This window comes from Triturus cristatus, chromosome 1_1, assembly GCF_964204655.1.
Source record: "Triturus cristatus chromosome 1_1, aTriCri1.1, whole genome shotgun sequence".
Classification (NCBI taxonomy): Eukaryota; Metazoa; Chordata; class Amphibia; order Caudata; family Salamandridae; genus Triturus; species Triturus cristatus.
Window position 1 is genome coordinate 891,597,719 of NC_140579.1, and position 27,173 is coordinate 891,624,891.

At 48.1% G+C, this 27,173-nt stretch overlaps 1 pseudogene; it reads right to left on the reverse strand.

Moving 5' to 3' along the window:
• The window catches only part of LOC146871249 (HAUS augmin-like complex subunit 4), a 208,387-nt pseudogene that overhangs the window by 140,408 nt on the left and 40,806 nt on the right, over positions 1-27,173 (reverse strand).

Sequence of the window (27,173 nt, forward strand, 5' to 3'; positions counted from 1 at the left end):
TGAGCTTTTGTACGGACACCCTGTTAGAGGACCTCTCAGTCTGGTGAAGGAGGGTTGGGAGAAATCCCCTGGGAAAACCCCCCAGGATGTGTTCAGCTATGTGCTGGCCATCCGCAACCAGACACAGCGCTTCAGGACACTCACTCAGGCGAACCTGGAAGCCAGCCAGGATGAGATGAAGAGATGGTTTGACCAGCATACCACTCTGGTGGAGTTTCAACCTGGGCAGATGGTGTGGGTGATGGCACCAGTGGAGCCTTGCGCGCTCCAAAACAAGTGGACTGGGCCATATGAGGTGGTGGAGCGCAAGAGTGAAGTGACCTACCTGGTCAACTTGCGGTCTCCCAGGAACCCCATGAGGGTCCTACATGTGAACCGCCTCAAACCCCATTTTGAGAGGTCTGAAGTAACAATGCTACTTGCTACATGTTAGAAATGGGATTTCTGGTTGGCTAGGGCTTGCGCCAAAGCCAGGCAGAAACCACCACTCTAGTCAGGGCTGGGGAGTTACACGCCAAAGATAACCCCTGCTCACCCCCTTGGTAGCTTGGCACGAGCAGTCAGGCTTATCCCGGAGGCAATGTGTAAAGCGTTTGCGCGCGCACCCAGCAACAACACCCTAGGCCCACCACAAAAGAAACTCCACACAAGGTTATATATAAAAAATAGCCTTTGTATTATAATAAACACATTAGATGATAATCACATAATTTACACTGTGCCAACTGGCACTGGGCAGAATTTTACAAGGGACTATTTACACGGGACAGGACCACATGGACCACTGTCAGAATCAGCACAAATCACCAATTGTACATGTAGAACATATACTAACTGTAACACAAATTATCACTGTAGAGCACAACCAGTAACTGCTGGCGCAATAATGACTTCAGCAATATCACAAGAGAATCAGGTATAAAACCTATCCTGTATCCATCACAGGGGCATAAACACATTATGCAATTTCTCATAAGTCTAACGCAATAGACCTAACCTCCCAAGTATAACTACACTATTGGCGTACATCACACAGGGAAGTATAATCTCCCTAACATCAACCTAAACAGGTAAAACAACCTCCTATGCAGAAATCCTATCTAGAGGTATAAAACACAGGGTGCGCAAAACATACTATACACAGTATATTTCCTAACACCATAAGCATTAATATATGAATCACAATAACACCTAAATCACATTAGGGTCCAGGTTGCGCCAGAACCTGAACGTAGCAGCTGCCCACTACTTGCTGGGCAGCTGGGGACAAGAACAGGGCCTAAACGCTGCAGCTGGCACTAAGTGCTGCGCAGCTGGGGAAGTCAAATGAGGCATGGGCTCTCAATGGCCCTGCCAAAACGTTGGAGCCACCTAGGCTCTAAAACAACATGTCCCCCCAGTACTGTAGAGCCACACGGGGCTCCTGAAATTAATATGCGTCAACTAGAGAAAAGCGCTGGCCCCCCAATCACTGTGGAGCGCACTGGTGCTTTTAGGGAATGAAATGCGCAGTTGTTGGAGCCACGGAGGCTCTAAAGATAACATGTCCCCCAAAACGTGGTAGCTGCAATCTAACCATCGGGGCAGTGGGAAACACAGAATATGGGCAGGGCACCTCGGTGCCCTCTAGGACTTAGAAATGACTTGCCCCATCATGGGGGCGACCCGCTGCCAGACGGGGCCGCCCAGGAAACCGTAACACTGTGCCTTCACTGGCACCTGAGCAAGATATGCTCCCTCCTAGAGCGGGAGGCGTCCAGGTCCCCCTGCCCAGCCCCAACTCACCGGGCTCCTAGGCATGGGGGATTAGTCCTCTGTGGTGGCAGCACTTCTTGTGCGGGGCTCCCTGGACTCCTGGGTGCCCCGCGCTGCCGTTGGCGGCCTCAGCCGCCTTCTTTGCTTCACCCGGGCCCCCTCCTGGGACCCGGCCGCCACTGCGGGGCTCCTCCCTCAGCATGGGAGCCCCGCGTCAGCGTTGTGTCGGCTCTTTCCGTTTCCGTCCGGCGGCCCCGCCCACAACCAGGCGGGCCGCGGACGGCGGCGGCGATCTCGGGGGCAATGAGGGGTAGGCTCCCTTGGTACGTAACAATCCCCATAGCCAGCGGGGTGGGCACCCGCGCACCTAAATAAGTAAATAAGCGGGGTGGGCTCCCGCTAGAGGCGAGGAAAATGCGGGGTGGGCACCCGAGACTTAAGTAAAGAAATTTAGAAAGGCGGCCATGATGCGGGGTGGGCACCCGCCGCTCCTCAAGAGTCACCACGGCACGGCATCAAAGCAGGGTGGGCACCCACGAGGGCTGACATAAGCGGGGTGGGCACCCGCACCAAGCCATCACGTAAAACGAAGACGCAGGTTGGGCACCCGCGCACCAAAAGCAACAAAATAAGCGGGGTGGGCTCCCACAAGGCCGGCATCACAGGGGAATCCCCCAGCTGGGAATTCCCCCCTTTTCCCCTGGAATCAGCGCGGCGCTGCGAAGCCTCAGCACTCCTTCTAAAGTAAAGGGCCAAAATCCAAGGCAAAGCGCTCCCAGGCGCTAGAAGAATGCAGCAAAATGTCCCAGACGTCTTCCAGGTATCCAGGGGCTGGGCAGGGCCCAGGGAGGCAAGCCTTCCCCTGGGCCCCAGCAGCAGCACGCCCCTGGTAGATTCAAGTCAGAACAAGAACATTTTCATGGGGTCACAGCCCCTCTTTTATACACCAAATCCTTTGTTTCCAAAGGTGCAGGGAAGGGGCGGACCAGATGCAACTGGTTCCTGAGCACTTTGTTTTGCTCAGCCCCTCTCCCTATTCACAGGACAGGCCAGGGACATCAGACGCACCACAGGGGGTGGAGCCAGCATTGTGTGGGGAAAGCCCAGCCCTATTCAGGTCCCTGGTGTACTCCTCCCTGCCATCAACATGCAGATCTCCCCACCCACCACCGGGGCAGACCCATCCCGACTCCTGGAGACAGACACCAGCCAATCACAAGCAAAACAGTCCCTGCACATTTATGTCAGCGTCTAGAAGTGGCCCTTCTACACTAGACACAGTAACGCCGCACACATCATCGCGCAGCATTTAATCTCACGAGTTCGCACATACCAAACTCGACCCTGCACTCCTCTCACATCAGGACTTAACACGGTCACACACATTCCCCATGCATTCCTATGGGAGGGCAGGTCAGTCTCAGTCAATGTAACACAGAGCGCACGCACTTTACACTGGGACACAGTGTTAAAGTGCCTAGAGGCCTAAATCCCCTAATACAACATAGGGAAAAGGCTAGGATAAATGCAAAAAGTTCTAGGGGTGAACTTGCCAGAAGGGCCAAGTCCAACACTACAGATGCAGGGATGGAGGAGGATAGCGATCCTCTTCCTGACCTCCTGGAAGCTAAGGAGCAAGATGGGTCAGTGGATGGAGTGGTTCTCTCGCCCACCCTGACCCCAGAACAGCAGAGGGACAGTCGCCATGTGTTGGGTCAGTTTGCAACTCTGTTCTCCCTGACCCCTGGTATCACCAACTGGTGTGTCCATGATGTGGACACTGGAGATAGCATGCCTGTAAAGCAAAAGTTTTACCGGGTGGCTGACAAGGTCAGGGCCAGCATCAAGAAGGAGGTTTCTAAGATGTTGGAACTAGGGGTGATTGAGCCCTCCAGCAGCCCCTGGGCTAGCCCAGTGGTACTTGTACCAAAAGCTGCTGCGCCAGGTGCCACTCCAGAACTTAGGTTTTGTGTGGACTACCGTGGGCTAAATGCGGTCACGAAGACTGACGCACACCCCATCCCCAGAGCTGATGAGCTTGTGGATCGGTTGGGAGCTGCCAACTACCTCAGTACGCTTGATTGAACTTCTGGGTACTGGCAGATTGCCTTAACTGATGGGGCCAAAGAGAGGTCTGCGTTTTCAACGCCAGAGGGGCACTTCCAGTTCTGTGTCATGCCCTTTGGGTTGAAGAACGCCCCTGCCACATTCCAGAGACTGGTCAACCAGGTACTGTCCGGGCTGGAGCAATTCAGCGCCGCATATCTTGATGACATTGAGTTCAGCTCCACTTGGGAAGAACACTTGCAACACCTCTGCGCAGTGTTGAAGGCTCTGCACAGTGCAGGCCTCACTATCAAGGCCAGTAAGTGCCAGATAGGGCAGGGTTCAGAGGTGTATTTGGGACACCAGGTAGGAAGCAGCCAGGTGGCGCCCCTACAAGCCAAGATAGATACCATCCGGGCGTGGGAACCCCCCAGGACCCAGACAGAGGTGAGAGCCTTCTTAGGACTCACCGGGTGCTATCGCCGTTTTGTTAAGGGGTATGGCACCATTGTTGCTCCCTTGACAGAACTAACTTCCAAGAAGTTACCCAAGAGAGTGATTTGGACCAGCGCCTGCCAAGAAGCTTTTGATGCCCTGAAGGAGGCCATATGTACAGCACCTGTACTCAAGGCGCCTGACTTCTCCAAGGAATTTATAGTGCAGACAGACGCTTCTGAGCATGGAGTGGGAGCAGTGCTCTCACAACTAAATGATGAGGACTTGGACCAACCTGTAGCTTTCCTTAGCAGGAGGCTACTTCCCAGGGAACAGAGGTGGAGTGCTATTGAGAGGGAAGCTTTTGCTGTGGTCTGGGCTCTGAAGAAGCTGAGACCCTACTTGTTTGGGACTCACTTCCGGGTTCAGACAGACCACAGGTCCCTTAGATGGTTGATGCAGATGAGGGGTGAGAATCCTAAGCTGTTGAGGTGGTCCATTTCCCTACAGGGGATGGACTTCACGGTGGAACACCGTCCCGGTACAGACCACGCCAACGCTGACGGTCTGTCCAGGTTTTTCCGCCTTAGTGATGAGAACTCCCAAGAGGGTGGGTAGTTCTCCCCACATTTCAGCTGGAGGGGACACGTTTTAGACCTGGCATCTTTTGGCGTGGTTACCCCTGACTTTTTTGCCTCTACCTCCTGTATTTTTGATGCTATGCTGGATGTCGTTTTTACTGGTATAGATGCTTTGGGCACTTTGCCACTGCTGATCAGTGTCAAAGTGCAAGTGCTCCCTAGGGAAATTGTGATGTAATTGGCTATACATGTTTGGCATATTTGTTCTACCTGCAAGGCCCTAGTAAAGTGCACTGAGAGTGCCAGGGCTGGTAGTACAAATGCTACTAGTGAGCTGCAGCACTGATTGTGCCACCCACAGGAGTAGCGCTAAAATGATGTCTTAGGCCTGTTTGCAGTGCCTATGTGCAGTCCAGGACGGCCATGTCGACCTGGCCAGTGAAACCACTGACCAGGCCTTATCCTTCCCTTTCTGTACATGTAAGGCATCCCTATGGTGGCCCTAGGTACCCCCCTGGGCTGGGTGCAGTGTATCTGAAAGGTAGGGCATGTACTGAGGTGTGTAACATGCCCTGGTAGTGAATTACAGCCATTGTCGTGTTCACTGCTGAGAGGCTATCTTGCCCATAGGACAGAATGGGGGAGGCTGTTTACATGCCTATCTTCCCCTAAAGGCAAGGTAGAAAAACCAAGTTTGGTATCTTTGTGTTCAGAATTTAATTATACATCTTTTTAGAAAGATGGTTTTTAAATTCACTGTGTGAGAATAGCACTTTTTAGAAAGTAGCTATTCTCCTGTTTAACCTTCCTGTGTGCAGATTGGCTGACTGGTGTCATGTGATGGGCTAGGTGGCTCCAGGAGTCTGGATGAGTCAGCACTAGGGAGATCTGCTCTAGATGGGTGGGAGGAGTAACCCCTGGGTTTTGAATAGGGCTGCCTCTGCCAGCACAATGCCGACTCCACCCCCTGCTGGCCAGGCTGAGGACTCTGCCTCTGCCAGCACAAAGAAGGCTCCACCTCCTGCTGGGCGTCCAACGACCCTGCCCTCACTCTGAAAGGAACCAGGTGCTCCAGGGCAGAGCACACCCAGGAACCGGTTTGAGCAGGGGAATCCCCCCACTGAAACAAAAAGGAGACAAAGTCTTGGAGGGGTATAAGAAGAGGACCCCAGACACCTAAACTTTAGATCACTGTGGAACTAAGAAGGAACCTCTGCCAAGGAGAAAGCTGGAAGGAACTGAAGAGGAGAAGACTGCCTGCTTGCTGTTTTGCTTTGCTGCCAAGGAGAGGGGAAGGACTATGCTGTGTCCCCTTCTTTAAATTCTGATCTCCAAGGGCCTGAGGAGAGCTGGCTCCCTGTTAAGAAGTCCCAGGAACAAAAGGACTTCACCACCAGCGCCCCTGGAACTCTGCTGAGGGAGTTCTGACCTGCCTTGGAGTGCTTGCCTAGTCTTGGGGCCTCAGGAGGTCGTTTTGCTGTGTTTAGGAGCTGGAAAGCAGAAAGCGTGAACAAGAGTAACTGGTACCCAGCGCATCATCCGTTTGAGGGTCGCATCATCCGGTTGCGAGTCGCAAGATCGAGAGTGCGAGAAGAATTTCATCGCGGCGTCCCCGCATCGTCCCGGTGCGTGACGATTTCTGACACTGCGAAGGTCGTCGCAGAACCAGTTTGCGGGCCGCACCACTGCCGGTGCGTGAAAGTATCCAGTCGCTGTGTGAGTCGACGCAGAGTCCTGTCCCGTGGCGCATCGAGGGTTGCGGCGCCAGAAGTCAATGCCGCGCTGCGCATCGCGCCCCATCGAAGAACGTCGCACCGTACCTGTGCGTGAAGCTTCCCCCTAAGAAACCTACACAACGAAAGCCAAAGTCATCGCATCCTCCCCCTACAGATAGGAGCCGGCGCATCCACCTCTGCTGCGTGATGCAGGGCTGCTGCAAAGCCTCCCCAAGGTCTCAGGAGTATCGCATCGCCTTTGCCATCTTCATTGTTATAGCTTTTGGGAACCTTAGAGCAACTACAGGTACTGTTGGGCACGAGAGTGTCGCATTTTGTGCATTGAGAGTCGCATTGTGCAGGACACTGATTTTTACATCCTGGAGTACTTTCTACAAACTCTTGAACTAGCTTTAAAGTAACCTTTTTAATTGTATGGTGGTTTTTCTGTAGTATTTGGTCTTGTGAAGTTTTTAGTAAAGATACCTTCTTTTTTTAAACTGGTGTAGAGTAAATCTGTGGTGTTTTTCACTGTGTTGCTGTGAGTGTTGGTACAAATACTTTACACATTGCCTAGAGGGTGAGCAGGGGTTATCTTAACAGTGTATCTCCCTTGCCCTGACTAGAAGCAAGGGTCCCTACTTGGACAGTGGTACCTACCCTGCCAACTAGAGACCCCCAGATCTAACAATTATTCAGGATCAAACCATATAAATACAATGAATAGTTCGTTTTTAAAGATTTTCTAAAATGATCCTGTGGTGGCCATAGATTCTATGTCAGGACCGGAGGCGAGGATTATGCGTTCGCTTTCTTCACTTTAAGAATAGCAGCCATTCAAAGTCAAAACAAACAAACTACTATTCCCATGCAACATAGGGAATAAACATTTTAATCATGGATTGTCCATGGCTAGAGTGTCCTCTTTAATGCATCAATCAGAAGTGTCCCCCGGGCTTGATAGTCCTTTGTTTATGACCACCCTTCCTCTTTCTTCGCTGCTGCAGCCGAGTTAAGTCACATTTTTTTTTACCTTCGATACTGGGTTATTCCCTATATTCGGTTTGGTGCTTTATTCACTGTTAACCACAAATTTTGGCTTATTTGTGTAATTTTAAGCTTATTATCTGGCTGTCAGCGCGGCTCTTCTGTGCGCGACGTTCCGATGTTTCCCTCACGGAGCGGTTAGGTGGAGCGCGTGCCATTTCCGTAGGCACGCTCCACTTAGAGATGTTTTATTTATCTTAACTTTTCTCCGTGTTGCTTTGGTATTGTTATTTAGCGTTTCGCCGCTACTCGGCGTTCGCTGCAGCCGCGGGAGTCTTGTTACTTCCCTAGCGGCAGTGAATGGTGCGAGCTCGCGGTGGCCTTCTGACGCCACTAGAGGGCGCATTCTGATGTTCTCTGACGCAGCGGGCGCGCTGGAGATTCCGATCATTCCAAACTGAATCGGAACCCAGCGCGCACCTCCGCGAGCGAGCCTTGTCCAGAGTCTGCCTTATACGCCCCCGACATGGGTCTGTACCTTGCCTTTAGGCATTTTCTTTACATACTACACCCCGTGAACGCCCGGTGACTCGGGTCTGTAACTGCCATTAGGCAGATCTGCAGGAGGTGTTCCTGCTGTGGGGGTCTGTGATTTTAGGCCATTTACACTTTGTTCTGAGCAGTGTCGCAGTTTACTGCAGGGACCTGTGTTAGGCAGACTGCCCTTCACAATACCTTCTGCACCAGGGCGAATTGGGTCCTAGGCTTCAAGCCTTTGTTATTGCGAGCTTTGCCCGCCCATATTTTGGCTGCTGCCCAGCCACCCTTATTCAGGATAACCTCCTTTTCAGGCTTTTTGGCCATACTTGTTTCCGCACATTATGGAAACCTCCCAAGACGACGCTGTCTATGAAGAGCAGTGGGAGGAAGACCCCTTGGGGGCTATGCCCTGGGGTGATGATTTTTATGATGCGGTGGATGAATCCATCCATAAGGCGGTGGAATTGGCCATGACTCCTTTAGAAGAGAGACTTTTGTGAAAAATTGATCAAGCCTGTGAAAAACTAACCAGGGTCGCACAATCCTCAGACTCAGGTTTGTCTGCCACCAATACTAACTCATGTGACCATTCACCTCCACCAAAGTGGGCTAGAGATGCGAGGGCGGGTTCTGACCCCTTTGCTCGCCTTAAGCAAGCTTTCCTGTCTAGTTGCACTGCCCCGATAAACCCCGTCTCTATTCCTCCTCCACTACCTTCTACTTCCCGGGAGGGGACCCTGACGACCAGGGCGATGCGGACGCTTCTCTGGAGCGGTCCCGCCCATGGCTCCCTGCCAAACCTCCTGCGACAGACACAAGCTTGTGTGCCGACATGTTGGACCGTATGACGTTTTGCATCCACGCTCTTCTGACTGGGCACCCTCTCAAAAAGTCGCCCAGTATGTGGCCACCAGGATTCGCCGACCGCTGGAGCCAGCCACTTGCAATTGCCTTAGGGCAGAGTGTTGTCGCCCTACTTTAGACGGGAAGGTGGCTGCGACCCCCGAAATAGACCCCAGAATGGCGACATTCCTGCAGAAATTCGTTAAAGACCTCAAAAAAGGTATAGACAGATCATGGCGTGCCTGCCAAGATAAGTTATTGGATATCTTGGGGCCGATTACCAAGATTTTAGACATGGAGGAGGAAGCCAAAGTTTCGGGCTCTTTAATATCTCCGGAGCATCTCTCCTCATGGGCCCAGAGAGTGGTAGTCTTTCTTGGAAACACCAACTGCGCGCTGTCCACTGAGCGACGCAGGTCTCTCCTAATTAAAGTAGACCCTAAGCTCGGAGACCTTGCGGACACAGAGGCAGGTCCTGTAGCTCAAGGTGGCCTTTTTGGGAAACCCTTCATCAAAGAACTAGGGAAACTCATTAACACCTTCACCTCCCTAGGTAGAGCTCAGTTTTCCATCAGGAAAGTTTTTCGCCCATGGGTTTTCAGAGGGGCCGGACGAGTTAGGGGCCGCTCGTCCGGCCGTCCAAACCAGACCAGAGGACAAGGCTCTAACCAGGGACAATATCAGGATCAAGCCCGCTTCGGAAACTTCTACCCCACCAGGGGTAGACGAGGCAAGAACAGAGGCGGCAGAGGAGGAGGCGGCTCCATTACTTCCGGTGAGTGTTCTCCCTTCTTCCCGTCTAAAAGTGGGGGGCCGTCTGGCGCTTTTTTTCCCCAATGTGGACTTTATCACAGGGGATGCTTGGATTCTTCAAACAGTCAGGGGTTTTCATATCGAATTCCTGGGCACCCCGGTGCAAACAGTGCCTCCCAGGCCACTTTGTTTTTCAGAGGTAGACGCGAGTTTGATCGACCACGGGGTCCAGACCCTTCTCTCCAAGGGCGCTGTAGACAAAGCCATGTTGCATCCAAGAGGTTTTATCAGCAACCTCATTCTGGTAGACAAGGTGGATGGGGGTCAACGTCCGGTTATCAACTTGCTGGAGTTCAACGAGTGGTTGGTCTACCGCCACTTCAAGATGGAGGGGATCCATCTCTTGCGAGACATCTTCCGCCCAGGGGACTGGTTGGCACGCCTCGATCTGAAAGACGCTTATTTAGCGGTGCCCGTCTTCCCTCCTCATCGCAGGTTCCTTCAATTTCAGTGGCGTGGCAACACCTACGAGCTCACCACACTTCCTTTCAGTCTGTCCTCCGCTCCCTGGTGTTTCACCAAGGTCTTGAGGCCGGCAGTGGAATGCCTGCGAGCGTCAGGCTTGAGACTCATTGTCTATTTAGACGACATCCTGCTTGTGGCACAGGATCCGTGCACCCTGTCTCGACATCTGCAAACCGCGGTAGATCTTCTCCAGAATCTGGGGTTTGTGATAAACGAACGCAAATCTACTCTGGTGCCCTCTCAAAGAGTGGTTTTCCTAGGTTTTCTGATCGACTCTGTGGCATACACCCTCAGCCTTCCTGTGCGCAAGCAGATGAAGATTCGCCACGAACTTCGGAGGGCCTTAACACTGGCTCGAATCTCTCTCAGGCAATTGGCTCGGATAGTGGGTCTCCTGTCGGCATCCATCCAGGCCCTCTTTCCTGGGCCACTTTACTACAGAGCCTTGCAATGCCTAAAGGCGGAACATCTCCGCACGGGCCGCCTTTATTCTTTCAAGGTGACCTTGACAGCGGAAACCAGGGAGGAACTGCAATGGTGGCTGACCCACATGGAAGCTTGGAATGGGCGGGCCATCCTCGGTTCGGCGCCCGATGTAATTATCGAGTCAGACCCGAGCAGATCAGGCTGGGGCGCACGGTGTGGCGACTTCACCACAGGAGGTGTCTGGTCTCCGTTGGAGCAGCGGTTGCACATCAACTGCCTGGAGCTTTTGGCGGGTTCATTTGCCATCAAGTGTTGGACCAGAGAGTCAGTTCGTTCTTGTGTCCTCCTCAAAATGGACAACATATCCGCAGTCCGATATATCAATCACCTTGGGGGCACTTGCTCACGAGCGCTTTAGGACTTGGCGGCGAGTCTCTGGCAGTATTGCCTGGACCGTCAGATTTCGGTCACAGCAGAGTACTTGCCCGGCCAGGACAACCAGGTGGCGGATTTTCATTTGCGCCACTTTCACGATCTCTGTCTCTGGAAGCTCCACCCAAGGGTGTTTCCAGATCTACAGAAATTTTGGGGTCCTTTTTCAATCGACCTGTTTGCCTCCCGTCTGGATTTCCAGCTTCCCTGCTTTTACAGTTGAAAGCCGGACCCTCTGGCAGAGCGGACAGATGCCTTCCTTCAGGATTGGAGGAACGAAGTGGGCTATGCCTTTCCCCCGTTCGCAATGATAACCCGGGTTTCGGCCCAGGTTCGCTGGCAGGAAGCGTCCATTGTCCTGATCTCGCCGATCTGGAGGTCTCAAGTCTGGTTTCCGGTTCTACTGGAACATTCCTGGGATTCTCCGATCCTACTCCCCCAGTTTCCTACTCTTCTGAGTCCGGACGGACGCCCTCACCCATTGATCGAACAGGGTTCCCTAACGCTAATGGCGTGGCGGATTACAGGGGACGATGGACAGTCCCGGGGCTTTCGGGAGCGGCAGAGACTTTCCTGTCCAAGGCCTGGGCGGACAGTACCCTCAAGCGCTATCGTTCCTCCTGGAGACGATGGTGTCGTTGGTGTCTGCGACGGAGTTTCAATCCTGTGGCAGCGGATGTCACCGCCATCTTGAATTTTTTGGCCTCCCTAGCAGAGGAGGGCCTCGCATATAGGACCATCAACACCTTTAGGTCCGCCATTTCCGCTGGTCACGTTTTAATTGATGGTACACCTGTCGGGGAACATCCCTTGGTTTGTAGACTCCTTAGGGGTATACGTCCGTCACTTCCCCCGGAACCTCGGTATTTCCAGTTATGGGATGTTAATAGAGTGTTGAACCTTTTTCAGTCTTGGCAACCGAATAGATTCCTGTCCAGGAATGAACTTTCGGCTAAGATGGCTATGCTTCTGTGCCTGATTTCTTGCAGACGGGTCTCCGATGTCAGAGCCCTGGATGTCTCCGGGAGAATTTTTTCTCCCACCGGTGTCACATTTACCATTCGTAGGCGCACCAAGTGTGGGACGACTACCGTCTCCTACCCTGCTTTCCCTGATTCTCCTAAGCTCTGTGTTGTGGCCTGTCTCAAGGCCTACGAGGAGATGACAGAGGAACTGAGACCTCCTGGTGAGCGCCAGTTGCTTATTGCGCTCAAGAAACCTCACAAGGCGGTTTCTTCTCCAACGATTGCACATTGGGTTCGTTGGATCATGCAGGAAGCAGGCATAGACTTGAGTATTTTTGGTGCTCATTCTACAAGAGGAGCTATGGCCTCCAAGGCCTTTACCCTTGGAGCTCGTCTAGAGGACATCCTCAATGCAGCGGATTGGTCCTCGGACTCAACCTTTAAGCGGTTTTACTTCAAACCGGTTATTAACATGGCTCAACTGGTCGTGAGCAAGCTTTAAACGAGCATAATCCTCGCCTCCGGTCCTGACATAGAATGAAAAATTTCCTAGCTAACGTAACGGAAAGTTTTAATTCTATTAAGGACTCGGAGGCGAGGATTATCCCACCCAGGGTACATATTTGTTGTCTTCCCTCCCTCGTACTGGGGTAAGTAGAGTATTTACGTGACATTCTAGTGTGATGTTTTGCGTATATGCGTTGTCACTTTCCTCTACAGGGCTGAGCCTTAGCCATGACTGTCGCTTACGCCGTCTTTATTTTTTCCAGGGGACTCGAGCAAACAAGACTCCTGATATGAATTTCCTGGCTGACTGAGCGACGAAAGAGGAAGGGTGGTCACAAACAAAGGACTATCAAGCCCGGGGGGGACTTCTGATTGTCCATGGCTAGAGTGTCCTCTTTAATGCACCAATCTATGATTAAAATGTTTATTCCCTATGTTGCATGGGAATAGTAGTTTGTTTGTTTTGACTTTGAATGGCTGCTATTATTAAAGTGAAGAAAGCTAACGCATAATCCTCGCCTCCGAGTCCTTAATATAATTGAAACTTTCCGTTACGTTAGCTAGGAAATTTTCCATTACACTGTAATGTCGACGGCGTTTCGACCTTGTTGAATAAAGGTCATCATCAGGACAATGGCTACAGCTTTTACGTAGTGCTGTTTAGAAAGGAAAGAGAAAATAGAGTAAAGACTATGAAAGTGCATAAACTATATATAGAAAAGATATATAGAAAGGTGAAATAGTGAACAAGGGAATTCACCTGAAGGCACGCAAAACAAAGTAATCGCAGGGATGGCGCGAAAGGATCGCTATCAATGAATGTGGGATGCAGATCAAGGGGGCATCATGACTGGAAGGAGAGAAAAAAGCAGATAATGTAATCAGCAGATACGGAGGGGCCAGTAAGGGTAATAACTCATGGTGATAGTTATTCATACCGGAAAGTGCTTGTTGCCGTCATCCATGCTAAAGCAATGTGTCGATATGGCCAGGCGGTCCAGGGGTCAAGTTATCTAGTAGGGCTTGGTTTCAGTTACTCCGGATGTGGCACAAGGGTAACTAACAATAAATCTCGAGCTACAAAGAAGGTGAGGGGCGGGAAGGGGGGGGGGATGGGGAAACGAGAAACAAACTATCAAATTAAATTGAGTATACCGATAGGGGTGAGGTTTGCACAAGACAACTATGACAAGAAATGTGAAAAGTGTCTTACGAACTTGCAGTGCAGATACTTCAAGGGAGCGGGAGATAATCGCCGCCACGAGCAATGTTGAATGCACTCGCAAGGATCAATCAACAACACGAATAAAGCGTGTATGGGAGTGGTAAGGCAAACTATAAATGAGGGCGATATCCGAAGTACGCCACACGCGGAGTGGTAACTTCTTTCTAATAGAGGAAGCGGGGTGTAATCGCGGCCGCGAGCAACGTTACATTCACTGGCAGGAATCAATCACCGGAATGAGTAGAGGGTATATGGGAGCAACACGGCTACTTTTAAGTAAAGCCGGTATCCGGAGTGCGCAGGACAAATAGACACCAAAAACACTAGAAAGAATAAAGTACCAAAGCAAGGTGCCCCGGGGGGGACTGTGAATAGAGAACTACGCCCCAGGTAAAGATGGCAAAAGAATAGAGATGGGAGACAGAGGGTTCTTGTGCAATTACATCGCATTCAGCAATTATACATACATAAACGTAAATAACCATGAAAATCAAATAAAAGGGCATATTTACAAAGGTTCTACATCATATATGCCAGAAAATTAATATTTGAAGTAAGCGATGTACGATTACATCGCAATAGACATTTAACCACATAGATAAACATATATAAATGTGGAAATCATCCAAGAAGGCATATTTACAACAGTTATATATCATACATGCCAATGAAATAATTATTAATAATAGACGAAGTGTCCGCTAGAAAAAGTAAATTACAAGAATAAAGTATCCCGGAGGAGCTATGGGTGGGGCAAACGCCTCGAGGCAAGATGGCGAAAAACTTAAAATAAATTGGAAAAGAAAACATCGCATTTGTTTAAAGACATCATGAACAGCAAATTTCATACATGAAGAATGAATAGACATATTCCCACGAATTAAATTAACAAGAATTGCAACAGGTCAAGCAACACAGTCAAAATTGTTGGGTGTTTTATACATAAAAACATGGATCAGTGTGGTTCAGAGAAAGAAAAAGAACCTGCTGAGTGGACTAGAGACTTACATAGATAAATTAGAGTGTCAGAGGGTTATCTCGGAACAGCATAATGCGTACAAAATGGGTATAGACAGATCTAAGAAATATAGGGTGTTGTAATAACAGCATTCCATTCATCAAGTGAATTGAGGCCAAGGTTTACAGAGTTACAACGAGCAATCCAGCGACATTCGCATCTATTGAGTAGATGTTGTAGGTTGCCACCTCGGGTGGACAGTTGGGGCCGATCAATCACCTGCCACGTGAAATCAGTTTCTGAATGATTGAATTGTTTGAAATGTGTAACCAATGGTGCCATGTCAACGTTACATCTGATGCGGCTCTTGTGTTGAGCGATGCGTTGTTTTATCATTTGAGTAGTCTGACCAATGTATAACAGATTGCATGGGCAGCGTATTGCATAAATAACGTTGGTTGTCCTGCAATTTGAAAATTGTTTCAGCTGGTATGTACGTTCAGTCGTGACGAAAACTTTAGTGTTAAAAGTCAAGTCACAGGCAATGCAAGTCTGACATTTGAAATGGCCTATAATGAGGGACAAGCCCCACATTGATTGAACTGATGGAGTGGTCGTATCTTTTTCAGGCCATGTAATGGCGTGAACCAATTTGTCAGAAAGGTTGTTGCCCCTTTTACAGGAGAACAAAGGGGGATCCTTGTATAGGCCTGAGGCCCGAAGAATCGTCCAATTATTTTGGATTATTTTACTGACCTTATTACTAGAGGGACAGAATGTGGATACAAAGTGAATACGTTGATTGATGGATTTCTTAGATGGTGACATAAGTATTTCCCTATGGCTATACCAAGCTCTCTTGGAGGCCCTTTTCACTAGATGTCTAGGTTACCCTCCATTTGTAAGTTTCTCCGATAAGATGGCTGCTTCGCAAAAATAATCTTTTCGCCATTTGCAGTTCCTCCTGATCCGGAGGAACTGTCCATATGGTAAGCCGTCACGTAAACTACGTGGATGGTAACTGTTATACATTAACAAGGTGTTACGCTCGGTTGGTTTACTAAAGAGTTTGGTGCCCATGATACCATCTTGAGAGTGTAGCGTCAGATCCAGGAAAGGTAAATCATTATCTCTGATGTCTGAGGTGAAGGTCAAATGGTTTTGACAACTATTAAGCCAAGAGATGAATAAAGAGAGTTTGTGCAGCGGATGTATAGCACGCCAATAATTTACATTTTTACAATTACAAAATTGTTTAACGAATCTCAGTTAAAACCTTCTTAAAGATTGAGAGAGAAAGAAAGGTGATGAGAAACGACAATGCCATCAGTCGGTAATTCACAACCCTTCTGAAAGTAGCTTGCAGAGCAAAGGAATAGGAAACTTGGAATTCAACTAAAGGTTAAAAAAAAAAAAAAAGAAACCTGTAGTACCTGCAGATGCCTGGGGCCAGTGCAAGGAAATTAACTTCCACTGGTCAATGCTCACGGCAGGGACAAAAGACTGAAGCCCAGGAGGAAGCCTGATGCCAGCAAGAGACGCTAACTAATAGTAAGCAAGGAAATAAGAGTGATGTGGGAGCCAACCAATGGTAAGTAAAAGTGAGTAATGGGCAGGCTCTAAGACACTTAAAAAAATGTTTTGCCTTACAAGAGGTTTCACAAGTACAGCACAAGCAATGTGCAGGCAAAACCGAAAAATGTACAGCAGATCCAGAGTAATTTTAGGCTCAAACCATATGCTCATTGGAAGCAAAGATAGGTAAGTTGACCTTTCACCGGAAGAGAGGCTGAGCAGAGCTCCATGGATTCCTGTAGTTGTTACTAAGTGGTACACAATCTGGCAGTTGGAGCCTCCAGAAGATAAACAGACATGGTAAAGAATATAGGAGATAGGACATTTGAAAGAAAGATTGTACTACCGAGTATCAACGCACCCATGCCCCAGAATACTGTGGTACAAGAATATCAAAACGAGAATATAAAGGGACAAAATATCAAGAGGGTAAGTACATATAGTGAATTATAGATTCACTATTTCCAACTTCACAGCTACGTACCTTGAAGATATATGTACTGCATAGGTACTTATTAGTAGAGTTGGGTATTAAAAATCTATACTTGCCTGTCGATATTTATTTCCTCTATATTTTGTTCTTGATATTGTGCCCCATCAATATTCTAGGATCGATATTCAGGGTGAACACCCATTGGAAACCACTGAATGCGTTACTAAAACGCTGTGAGATCAATCACTGTAGAACTTCACTGAATCAACAGTTGGTGGAATAGCTGGAGGTGGTCTAGATTACCAAAAGCTGAAAATAAACTATTATTATACTCCTCATTCACTATAGTTGCACCACCGTTTGCACGGAGGGGGGAGGGTTGATGTGCAGGAGTGCAGTGTAATGCCCGGATACATAACTGGCTAGATGTAAAGAAGGGGTTGGTGGTCCTGCATGAATATGATGTTGTGTGAAGGTCAGATGATATTTATTTGGCTCATGGCAGTAAGTAAAACGTTGCAGATTAGAGTTTTGATACGGTTACTTTGTAAAGCTAAATAGCTTGAGTTTGGTGTAAAAGTGAATGTCTTCGACATAGGAATTTAGAAGGATTGTGTGCGAACTAAAAAACAAAATCTGACAAGTCCACATGGGTGGAGTACTTGGTCAATATATTGATGGCTTTAGATAAATTGGTCATGAGGGAAGGAGTCATTGCGGATCGTTTAGCTGACAATGAGGAAGTAGTTAAGTTCAACAGTGGCAATCTGATGTTGTGCCAATTGGTGGCAGTTTTAGTAAGTGATGGTGCATATGTGATTGAGAATGTTTTGAGCTTGAGAGTTAATGAGCAGGTGGGTAGACCTTTGCATACAAGAGGTGTGTAGCAGTCAACATGAACTATATTTGTGCACTGTTCCATGAGTACTTTACGTAGACCCACTAAAGAAGCGTACAGCTCTATTCATTATGCTCTTTGTGTTGTGTCATTCTATTCACAGTATAAGGAGAGTATGTGCTGGGTGTTTTCTAGCAATCTGTGGTGTGAAACGCTTCCGATTGATTCACTGAACTCTCCTGAAAGCTGTCAAGCTGGCAGACTGCCACAAGCATCTGGTGGTTATCACAAGAGTTATGGCGTCATGAAGTTAATCTTAGTTCACTACTGACAGTGTTCGTACTTTCTTCACTATTTCTCAGAAATCTGTATGTGAGAAAAACTGATATGACCTCGACCTGTTGCTGTTAGTTTACGTCATTTGGTAAAGTGTAATGACTACAGACGAATAATAGAAAGCGTTAAGGCTCCCTGAACTGCAGACTATGTTTACATTTAATATTTTTCCATTCTGAGAAACAATCAATCACAGTTGGAAAAACCGATACAGACCAGTTTACACTGCTTTTACCAGCTTTGCATCTCAGTTTTGAGTGGTTAAACTGCCCTACTGAAAAAAGCAGTTACTTTGCCAGGCCAACTTACCGGATCTTAATGGAAAAAGCATCACATTTCTTCTTTCAATAATCAACGTTCCAGCGGTTGGCGTCAACTTGGGCTGAGAGGCGAAACTTTGTTGCCATCGTCTGCAGCAAGGAGAGGCATCGAAGAAGAACCTGACCAAGATAATGGATGAAATAAGAGATCAAAATACATGTATGAGATTAATCCGCTCCTGTACCACCTTTATAACAAGCATTGGCATAGCCAATAGGTCTCGCCTTTGGGACCTTATAAGTGTTTAGCCAGAGCAATTGCCTTTGCCAATATCTTTAAGCTATGTTGTAGAGCATTGTGGCTGCTGTGTAGCATGTTGAAAAGGCATAATAAAAAAGTGTTATGAACATTTGTTACCGTATAAATATATAACCAAGAAGACATTATGTACGACTGAACGACCCTATTAAAAAAAAAAGAAAAAAAAAAAAGTCTTCTTGGTTTTTTTTTTCTTGGTTATGCTGGCAACTTCTTACTGCCTGTTGTAATGCTTGTTTGTTATTGTTTTTTTGTTATGGGTGGGAGGGGGAAGTGGGGGGGGGATGAGGACATAATCAATGGGATGGTGGAAGTTGGGAAATAGTACCTGAATTACCACACGAGCAGCGGACAGACATTAGGGGAGAATCAACAGATTACACATATCCCGGGCAGACTGAGGTGGTAATGTGCTGATGCGGAGGTGTTACTTAATGATACTTAGGTGGAGCTGAGTGATGCTGTGGTGCTGAGTCATGCTGAGGCGCTGGTGCTGCACTGGTGCTCAAGTGGTACTGATTAATGCTGAGTTGGTGCTGAGTTGGTGCTGTGCTGATGCTGAAGTGCTGCTGCATTAGTGATGAATTGCTGCTGAGGTGGGGCTTTGCTTGTGGTCGTGTTGCACTGGTGGTAAGGTGGTGCTGCGCTGAGGTGATGGTGCGAGGTGAAAGTGCAACTTAATGGCATCCCAGTTATAAATTTGACCTGCATGGAATAATACTACCACAAACTATGCGCAGTAGAACATAAAAGGTAAAGGAGTGAAAATTACCCTGCAACTTCTAATAACCTCATAAACCCTGTGGGTAGTCAAAAAATGCCGTAGCCCATTTTTCCATAAAGGGCAAAAGAAAATATAGCTGTGAAAAAGGGTATTGTTTTACAGTAATTACTGTGTTCACTAGAAACAGATAGGTAAATGGCACACTTATTAGTTAATCATGAGCCTTCAAAAACATACATATTTAAAATAACCTTGAATCAACAACGCCATAATTTGTGCAATCTCGGCCTGCAGCAGGAACGCAGTACCATGTGGCAAACTCCTACAACGCGGCGCTATGTGGAACGCTCTCAGTAGTGCATTGCTATGTGACACGCACACAGAAGGGCAGTCCTATGTGGCACACTCCTGGAATGCAGCGCTATGTGGAACGTTGTCAGAAGTGCATTGCTTTTTGGCACCCCGACAGAAGCAGTCATATGTGGCAAACTCCCACAACGCGGCGCTATGTGGAACGCTCTCAGAAGTGCATTGCTGTATGAGGTGAAAATAGAGGGAAGTCCTATGTAGCACACTCCTGGAACGCAGCGCAATGTGGAATGCTTTCAGTAGTGCATTGCAATGTGGCACCCCCACCGAAGCACAGGTCTATGTGGCAAACTCACATAAGGCAGCGCTATGTGGAACACTCTTTGAAGCGCATTGCTGTGCTAGGCTCTCACAGACGGAAGTCCTTTGTGGCACACTCCTGGAACGCAGCACTATGTGAAACTATGTGTAGGTTCTGTTGCACATTATGTCCTGCGCATTATACCGGGGCATCTAATAATATTTTGCATTATTCATATTTAACTGCTATAGACCACGTAGTTACTTTATGCATTGTTTACAGGGACATACAATAGCACAATGCACTTTCTGTACCTATATGATGCAGTGTACTCGTACTGTACCCTATATTGGGATATGCATTAGCACTTTTTGTATATAAAAGTTATATGCTATTTTGCTTATTTGCACTATATATCATGCAAACCTGTACTGTACTTGATCTATTCATTGAGTATGATCTTTCGCTGTTTTAAATTTGTCTGTACATTCTCCTTTTCTTTTTTAATTGTGATGGTTTGTTTTTTTCTCTTTTAAAATGCTTTTATGGTGATATACTTTGCACCGAATAAAGCTTGCTTTGACTTGGAACGCTTTTAGAAGTGCATTGCTATGTGGCATGCTCATAGAAGCGCAATGCTATGTGCCACACTCCCACAACGCGGCGCTATGTGGAACGCCCCTAGAAGTGCGGAGCCCTTGGCCTCACAGTGCTCATTCACACATAAATCCCGCTTACCGCTCTGGAACCGGGGTAAGAGTCTGGCGCAGGGTCCAGGGTCCAGGAAAGACTTCGGGGAATGCGGAGCCCCTCCCGAAGCGCCGACGAGCAGGATCCCAACAAGGGTTCAGGGCAGCATCTCCTGTCCGTGCCGAGCTCGGGCACTTGTCTCTGATGTCTCCAGAGGAAGACTGCCCGGGAGTCTCTTTCCTGCCCGTAGAGACGGCAGGTTCTCCAACCCCCGCACTGACGGAGGAGTTCAGGGCAAAAATGGAAGGAGGAAGGGAGCAGAGCTACAGAAAGAGGAGAGTGGTAAAGATTGGGAGAGGATGGAACAATAGAGGCGGAGAGAGAGAGGAGACGCAAAAAGAGAGGCTGCTGCTGCAAAACGAGGGAGAGATGTGATCGACAGGATAAGAGAAGGAAAGAATGAACGAGGAACGGCCAGAGAGACGACTGGTGACAGAAGAAACAAGCATTGGCATAGCCAAATGGTGCGCGCGCGCCGTCAAATGTGAAAGCAAGGGTGCGCGCGCGACGGCGGAAAAAGTAAAAGCTCCAGATGGGCCTTGGGCGCTGAAAGCTGCCGGCTGCGCGCGTGAACGCAAGCTTGTCGCCAGCCAGCAGTACTTTGAAAACTCACCTACTAAATGTCTCTCCAAGCAGCGCATGCGCGCTGACTCAGCGAGACCTAAAAATGAAACAGATTGCAGCGTCTCTGCAGAAATCAAAGCTATTACAATTAGTAATAAAACACACATCATGGCTTAGAGATGTCAGTATGCGTCCCAGTGTATGAGCAATTCTTTATTCTAGTCACTTGAAGACTACACAGAAACGCATACATGCACCAGGAGGAGTAAGATGTCCTCACTGCTCAGCTGCTTCTTCTAGAAGTCTGTATCCAACATTAAATAGACAAAATTTCCGTGCAAAAAATGTGCTATGAAATATTGTAATGTTCCAACAACGAGATACACTATATACCCACAGCACAGTATGAAGAATAAGACAATATTGCTTCTGAAGCCTGTCAATCTTGCATGTACCAAAACCAACCTCCCCTTAATAATTGTCAGCATCAACCAACAACGAATGAGGGAAAGTACTCGAGTGGTGAGGTGTGATGACTGAAGGGCAAGAACTAATTAAAGAGTAACTGAAGATTTTTTTTAATTATTTCTTTATTTTCTGAGGCTCTCACCCCTTTTCAAACAGGGCCGGAATAGATTTCAGAGACGTATCATATTAGTCGAATATAACTGAATAAGCTGAGCCAGATTTCAGCAAAACGATGATGCAATATTTTCTTGCCAAAGGAGGCATAACTGCTGGAAGAAACGTCCTGAGGGTAATGCCTGCAAAGCAAGAGGATAGCCAACAAGGTTGTCCTATATATTTTAGAGATTCAAACGTGCCTCTGAAAAGCCAGCGATGCAGTTTTAGCTGTGCTTAAAGGTTTGACTGGTAGGTGAAATGCAACAAAGCTCGCACAAAAAAATGATATGCAATAGATTTGAATCTGGTGCTACTTGCGTTTGAAGCTATGCTGCCAGGAGAACAACCATCTTGAGTAACAAATTATTTTGATTTTTTTGTTCATGAAAAACTTTGCCTTTACAAGTAGAAAGTTTACAAATACCCCGTATACAAATACCCCGTACAATGGTTAATATAGGACCAGTTGGACATTTTGTGTGAAACGTTTAAATTCCAAAAGGTAATATTATGATTTCACCTAAATAATGAAACAAGGACCATACAAAAAAAACATTTTATCCATGGTGTATCCGATCCGTGAAAAGCCCTGCTATTCACCGATTTCACTGGCTGAGGTAAAGGACAAGGCACAAGAAGGATGATGGAAATAACTGTTGGGGGGTCAAACTGCTAATCTGCTGTGTGTCCGGGGGGAATCAATGGAAATGTCCTTAGATTGTGATGAACCCAGTCCAGTGGCTTCTGGAGAGGATTGCAAACCATAAAGGCCCATACATTGATTCCCACCATACTTGGACCTGTTAACCTATCACCTTTTAGGTGATCGTGCTTGATTCAGATTTTTTAAATGGGGATGGGAAGCTCTAGTACAAAACAAAATCTGACACTTGACCTCCTCTCTACCTTCCAAATCCATTCAAATAGGTTAGAACATCTGCAAGGTGGGTAGAGGACATCCCCAATCGCTCAATATGCTACCATGTGTATGGATAGCAATTCATGTTTAGACAAAACAAGCAGCTTGACTTTATTAGAATACACTCCTGAACACACCTAACCAACTTCTTTAACAACTCTGTATAGGTTACAAAACACTGTCAACCACTACATAAAAATGCTGATCAAAGATGGGAACTGGACTCATTGATGGTGGTAATAGAGACAAATACAGAGAAAAAGAGGTGAAGGAGCACCCACAGTACCGCAACATTTGAATCTTTACCTGAAGTTTATAATGAACTTGGCCACAAATGTAGTCTGCATTTGCAATTTATTTCAATATGTTGAAGGACTAACTTTTCAGGGATTAATTGAACAACTTAAAATGTAAAACACTAATTGTATGTAGCAAATCCATGCTTTTAAGAGACAGTGATTTAACAATCAGGTTACATATATCAATTCCTGATGGCTACTTTTAACCTCAGATTCTTCACCTTAGAATACTCCCCCAGGCGCCAGACTGCATCTGGAAACTTTTAACATCAATGCTCCAGTGCACCGCTAGGTGGCACTATGCGTCTCTACACTGGTTCTGTACCGCCCTGTAAGTGAGAGATAAGACCCACGTATAAGCGTGCTGATTTAAGCTACTTTCTTTCTGTGCCTTCTGATGTGGATCCAGAGCACTGCTCCGTAACAAGGCCTCTGACAACTCCTGCACAAGGACTTCACATTAGCCTATTGGGCCCCAAGATAGACTGGGACCAGGGCAGTGAGGCAAGAAATTCCAGACACCTCTGTAGGAGGGAAACTCCAAAAGCTCAAACAAATCTAGTGTGCTGGGAACAATGTCCCCTCCTATCTCTACAGGTTTCAAACCATGCAGTGACTGAAGAAAATAGATGTCGGTCACTGTGAGAAAGTTCCTCTTTTAAAATGGTTAGCCCACACTTTTTGCCTGGTAATTGATGTGGTTTGGATTGTAGTGCACAGAGTCTCTGCCAACCAGGTCCCCGGTGCCAGTGCTTCTTCCCTAAAGCTAAAATTGCAATTGGTACACTTTATTACCCTACAGGTCCCTATTTAATGGTACCTAGGGCAATAGGAGCTGACGAAGGTCCCCTAGGCACCCTTCACCTAGGCCATGGCACTGCCCCTGCCACTTGCATGCCGGTGTGGAGTGAAAAACAACAAAGCTGGCATGCACTGCCCAAGATAGAGGTAAGTCACCTCTCTAACAGGACTTACAGTCCTAAGGCAGGGTGCACTATATACCAGGCACGGGCATATCTGCATGAGCAGTTATGCCTCTACAATACTTAAGTCCATTTTTAAATATTGCAAGTGCCAAGGAAGCCATATAGAGCTCATGGGCTGGAAACTAGACACCTCCGAGTTCCCCAGCACCATGATGGCTTCACTGAAACCAGGAGTATTTGGTACCAAATGACTCCTTTTAATAAACCCATACTGATGAAAGTTTAAGATTTATTAAACCATGTATTCAGAGGGCACCTTAGAGGTGCCCCCTGAAAACCTACCAACCCTGGTTTGGTCTCTGACTGGCTGTACTCAGCCTGCTACCACCAGACAGGTTTCTGGACCCTTAGGTCCAGAGTCCTCTGCTCACTGAGGCCAGAAACAAAGCACATCCTGGGTGGAGTTGTCACACCTCCTCCTTCAGGATGGGCACAGTGCTCGAGAGGGAAGCTTCAAAGGCCTGCTGCCTTTGTAAGTGTGAGAAGTTGGCCTGGCATATGCTGTCTCCTAGTTATAGAGGACACCTTGCACCAGTCCAATTCGACTCTTATTGATGATAGGTTTAAGACAACCTTTAAAGAAAGCTATCCTAGTGGTAGCTGTGGAGAGCAGCCTTCAGGCTAAGTCTTGAAGGAGTGTTAAGCTTATTGTTTTACCATAGATAACCTCTTGAATGACCAAATGAAAGAGTAGTCCACACAGGTATATATATATAAAATATATGTATTTATTCTAAACAGAATCCCACAAGTTTCTTTATGAGGCTGAGGCAAAGTTACAATTCAAACAAGCATTGATAGATACAATAAAATAGCACTGGAATCATAGGGCCCCAGGGGGGGACCAACCATATATTAAAAAAGTGGTATAAGAACCACGACAATTCTACAGACAATGCCTAGGGCATTTAGGATCGCTGGCCCCTTAAGAATCCACCCCAGGTTATGAGGAAGGGGACCCACGGGAGGCGCGTGGAGTGGAAATAGCTGCTTCGGGATCTCTATTAAAGCCTATGGAGAATGTCGCGGTTTGATTTAAACAGATTAAAGTCACTTCTAGCAGGAGTACAAAGTTAAAACTTTAGAGTTAAGCTTTTGAAGAGCCCATTACCACGAGAGTACCGAGGTACCACTGTTACCTGCCCCAGGGAAGCCGGGTGCATAGGTCGTTTTCGATGTCGGGTCGTGGGCTGATTTTCAATGGAGAAATGTTCAAAAGTGCTGCTAGCCAAAAGCGTCGATGACGCCGTGAAGATTGAAGTTGTAGAACTTGTAGAGAAGAACCTGAAAGCAGAGGGGACAGAGTCTGGGTCACGGCACAGTGACCAGGGAGCTCAAAGCAAAGAGCCCTTCAATGTCGGGTGCTTCAAGTGGAAAGAGGTGTAGCTTGGATCTGCAGCCACGGGCTCCGGGAGGCTTCAAGGAAGGCCAGCTTTGGAAGGGCGACTGTCCCACGTCGGATAAGGGTTACTGCGGTGTTAGTGTCCGGATTGGATCCACTAAGCCTTGGCAACCGCAACCCATGCAAGATGAACAAATCAGCTACTGGTGCAGACCCACGAGGTCTGTGAGAGGTCTCCTTTGGAGAGACTGTAGAGCAGGCCTGGAGCAATCAGGGGAACTCTTAGTTGTCGAGATTGTCCTCCGCTTGGGCCCACAAGTCGAGAGACAAGGGACCGCGGAAGGCAGCAAAATGGAGTGCGTAAAAGGGAGCCCACGGGCCACCGAAGGGGGCTAGGGCGTTGATCTTTGGCACGGATGCTGCTTGGTGGTTGGCTCAATAATGGGCCAAAGCACAACTTCCCCACCGGTCAGGGTCGTGTGCTACGCAAGAGGTGGCCGGTGTCCTGGGGTATTGGGAATCTTGGCACCCAAGCGGTCCACGGTACACAGGTTTGCTGTGCACAGTCACTGGCCTCTGGGATGCTTAGGAAAACCACCTCAAGGGTGCTGGAAGTCGACGAAGTCCGTGAGAGCAGCGAAGTTCCAACCGGGTCACTTGCACTGTTTCAGGTGCCTGCCAAGCAGGGGGATAACTCCTTTATCCCAAGGGAGATTTCAGCTGGGCAGCAGCTCGTCGAAGGTCAAGTCTGTAAAGTCCAAGATTAATCTGAGGCTCTGGGGCCACGTTATTCACCTTTATCCCCAAGATTAGGGGAGTGTCCAGAGTAGTGTCCACCAATGAGAGGTGAGGCGGGAAAGGGTGGCTACACCCTCTCCCCTTTGTGTGTTTCCCGCCTGGGCGATGGGCAGGATGCCCCTGAACCGGTTCCAGGTGGTGTATGCAGAATGTAGGCTCTGTAGCTGCCTACGTGCAACTCTGAAAGGCAACTTTGGTGCACCCACCCTGTTCCAATCCACATATCCTGTCTGGGGAGATGCTAGCACCTCCCTGCCACAGGAGCCCTATTGTCCAGCTGGCGAGGCTGGGGTTTTCCCCAGCAACAGCCAGCCAGAGTCGTGTGGGTGGCGGGTAGTAGCCATTTTGTACTACTTGTGCACTTTTAAATTGGTGTCCGAATTCTGACGCTTTTCCCATATCCCCCCTCTAGCAGGGGGGAATCGTGCCCTCATGCCCATGGCTGGACTGGGGGTAGGATTCCTACATGTTTGACACCAAACACGATATGGTTCTGTGTAGTCATTCTCAAGTTATCCCGCTATCGCGATAGACTTATAATGCGGTTAAGAGTATATGGTATGGCTACACTACAAACAACCCAGCAATGATTTTACGAGGGTTGCAGAGAGGCCCTACTCAGGTAGGGGTCCCCCCTCACACATACCTCAGCACCCTGCCTTGTAGGATTAGCAAAGCCTGCTATAGGGGTGACCTATGAGAGTATATGTGTTGTAATGGGGTGGGATATAGGGTACCTATATCCCTGTAAGGGGTGCTAGCACCCCCTTACCCAGGCTACAGTAGTGGTCTGGTGGTGTCAGTTTGTATGGCTGTCCCAGGGTAGCACAATAAGTGCTGCAGCCCTGGTAGGCCTACTGAGGGACCCATGCCCTGGGTACCTAGGGTACCATCTACAAGGGACTGTCAGGGCATCCTCAGCATCCAATTGGGTTTGTACCTAGGGTACTCACATCAGTTTTAAGGAGAAAGCAGATAGGCTGGGGTCCTGGATAGCAGGATCCCAGCAAGACTAGTCAAAAACCACTCAAATACCAGGCAACAAGTTGGGGGCAACCATTAGTCAGATTCCACCTTCCTACAGTAAGATAACCACAGCCTCT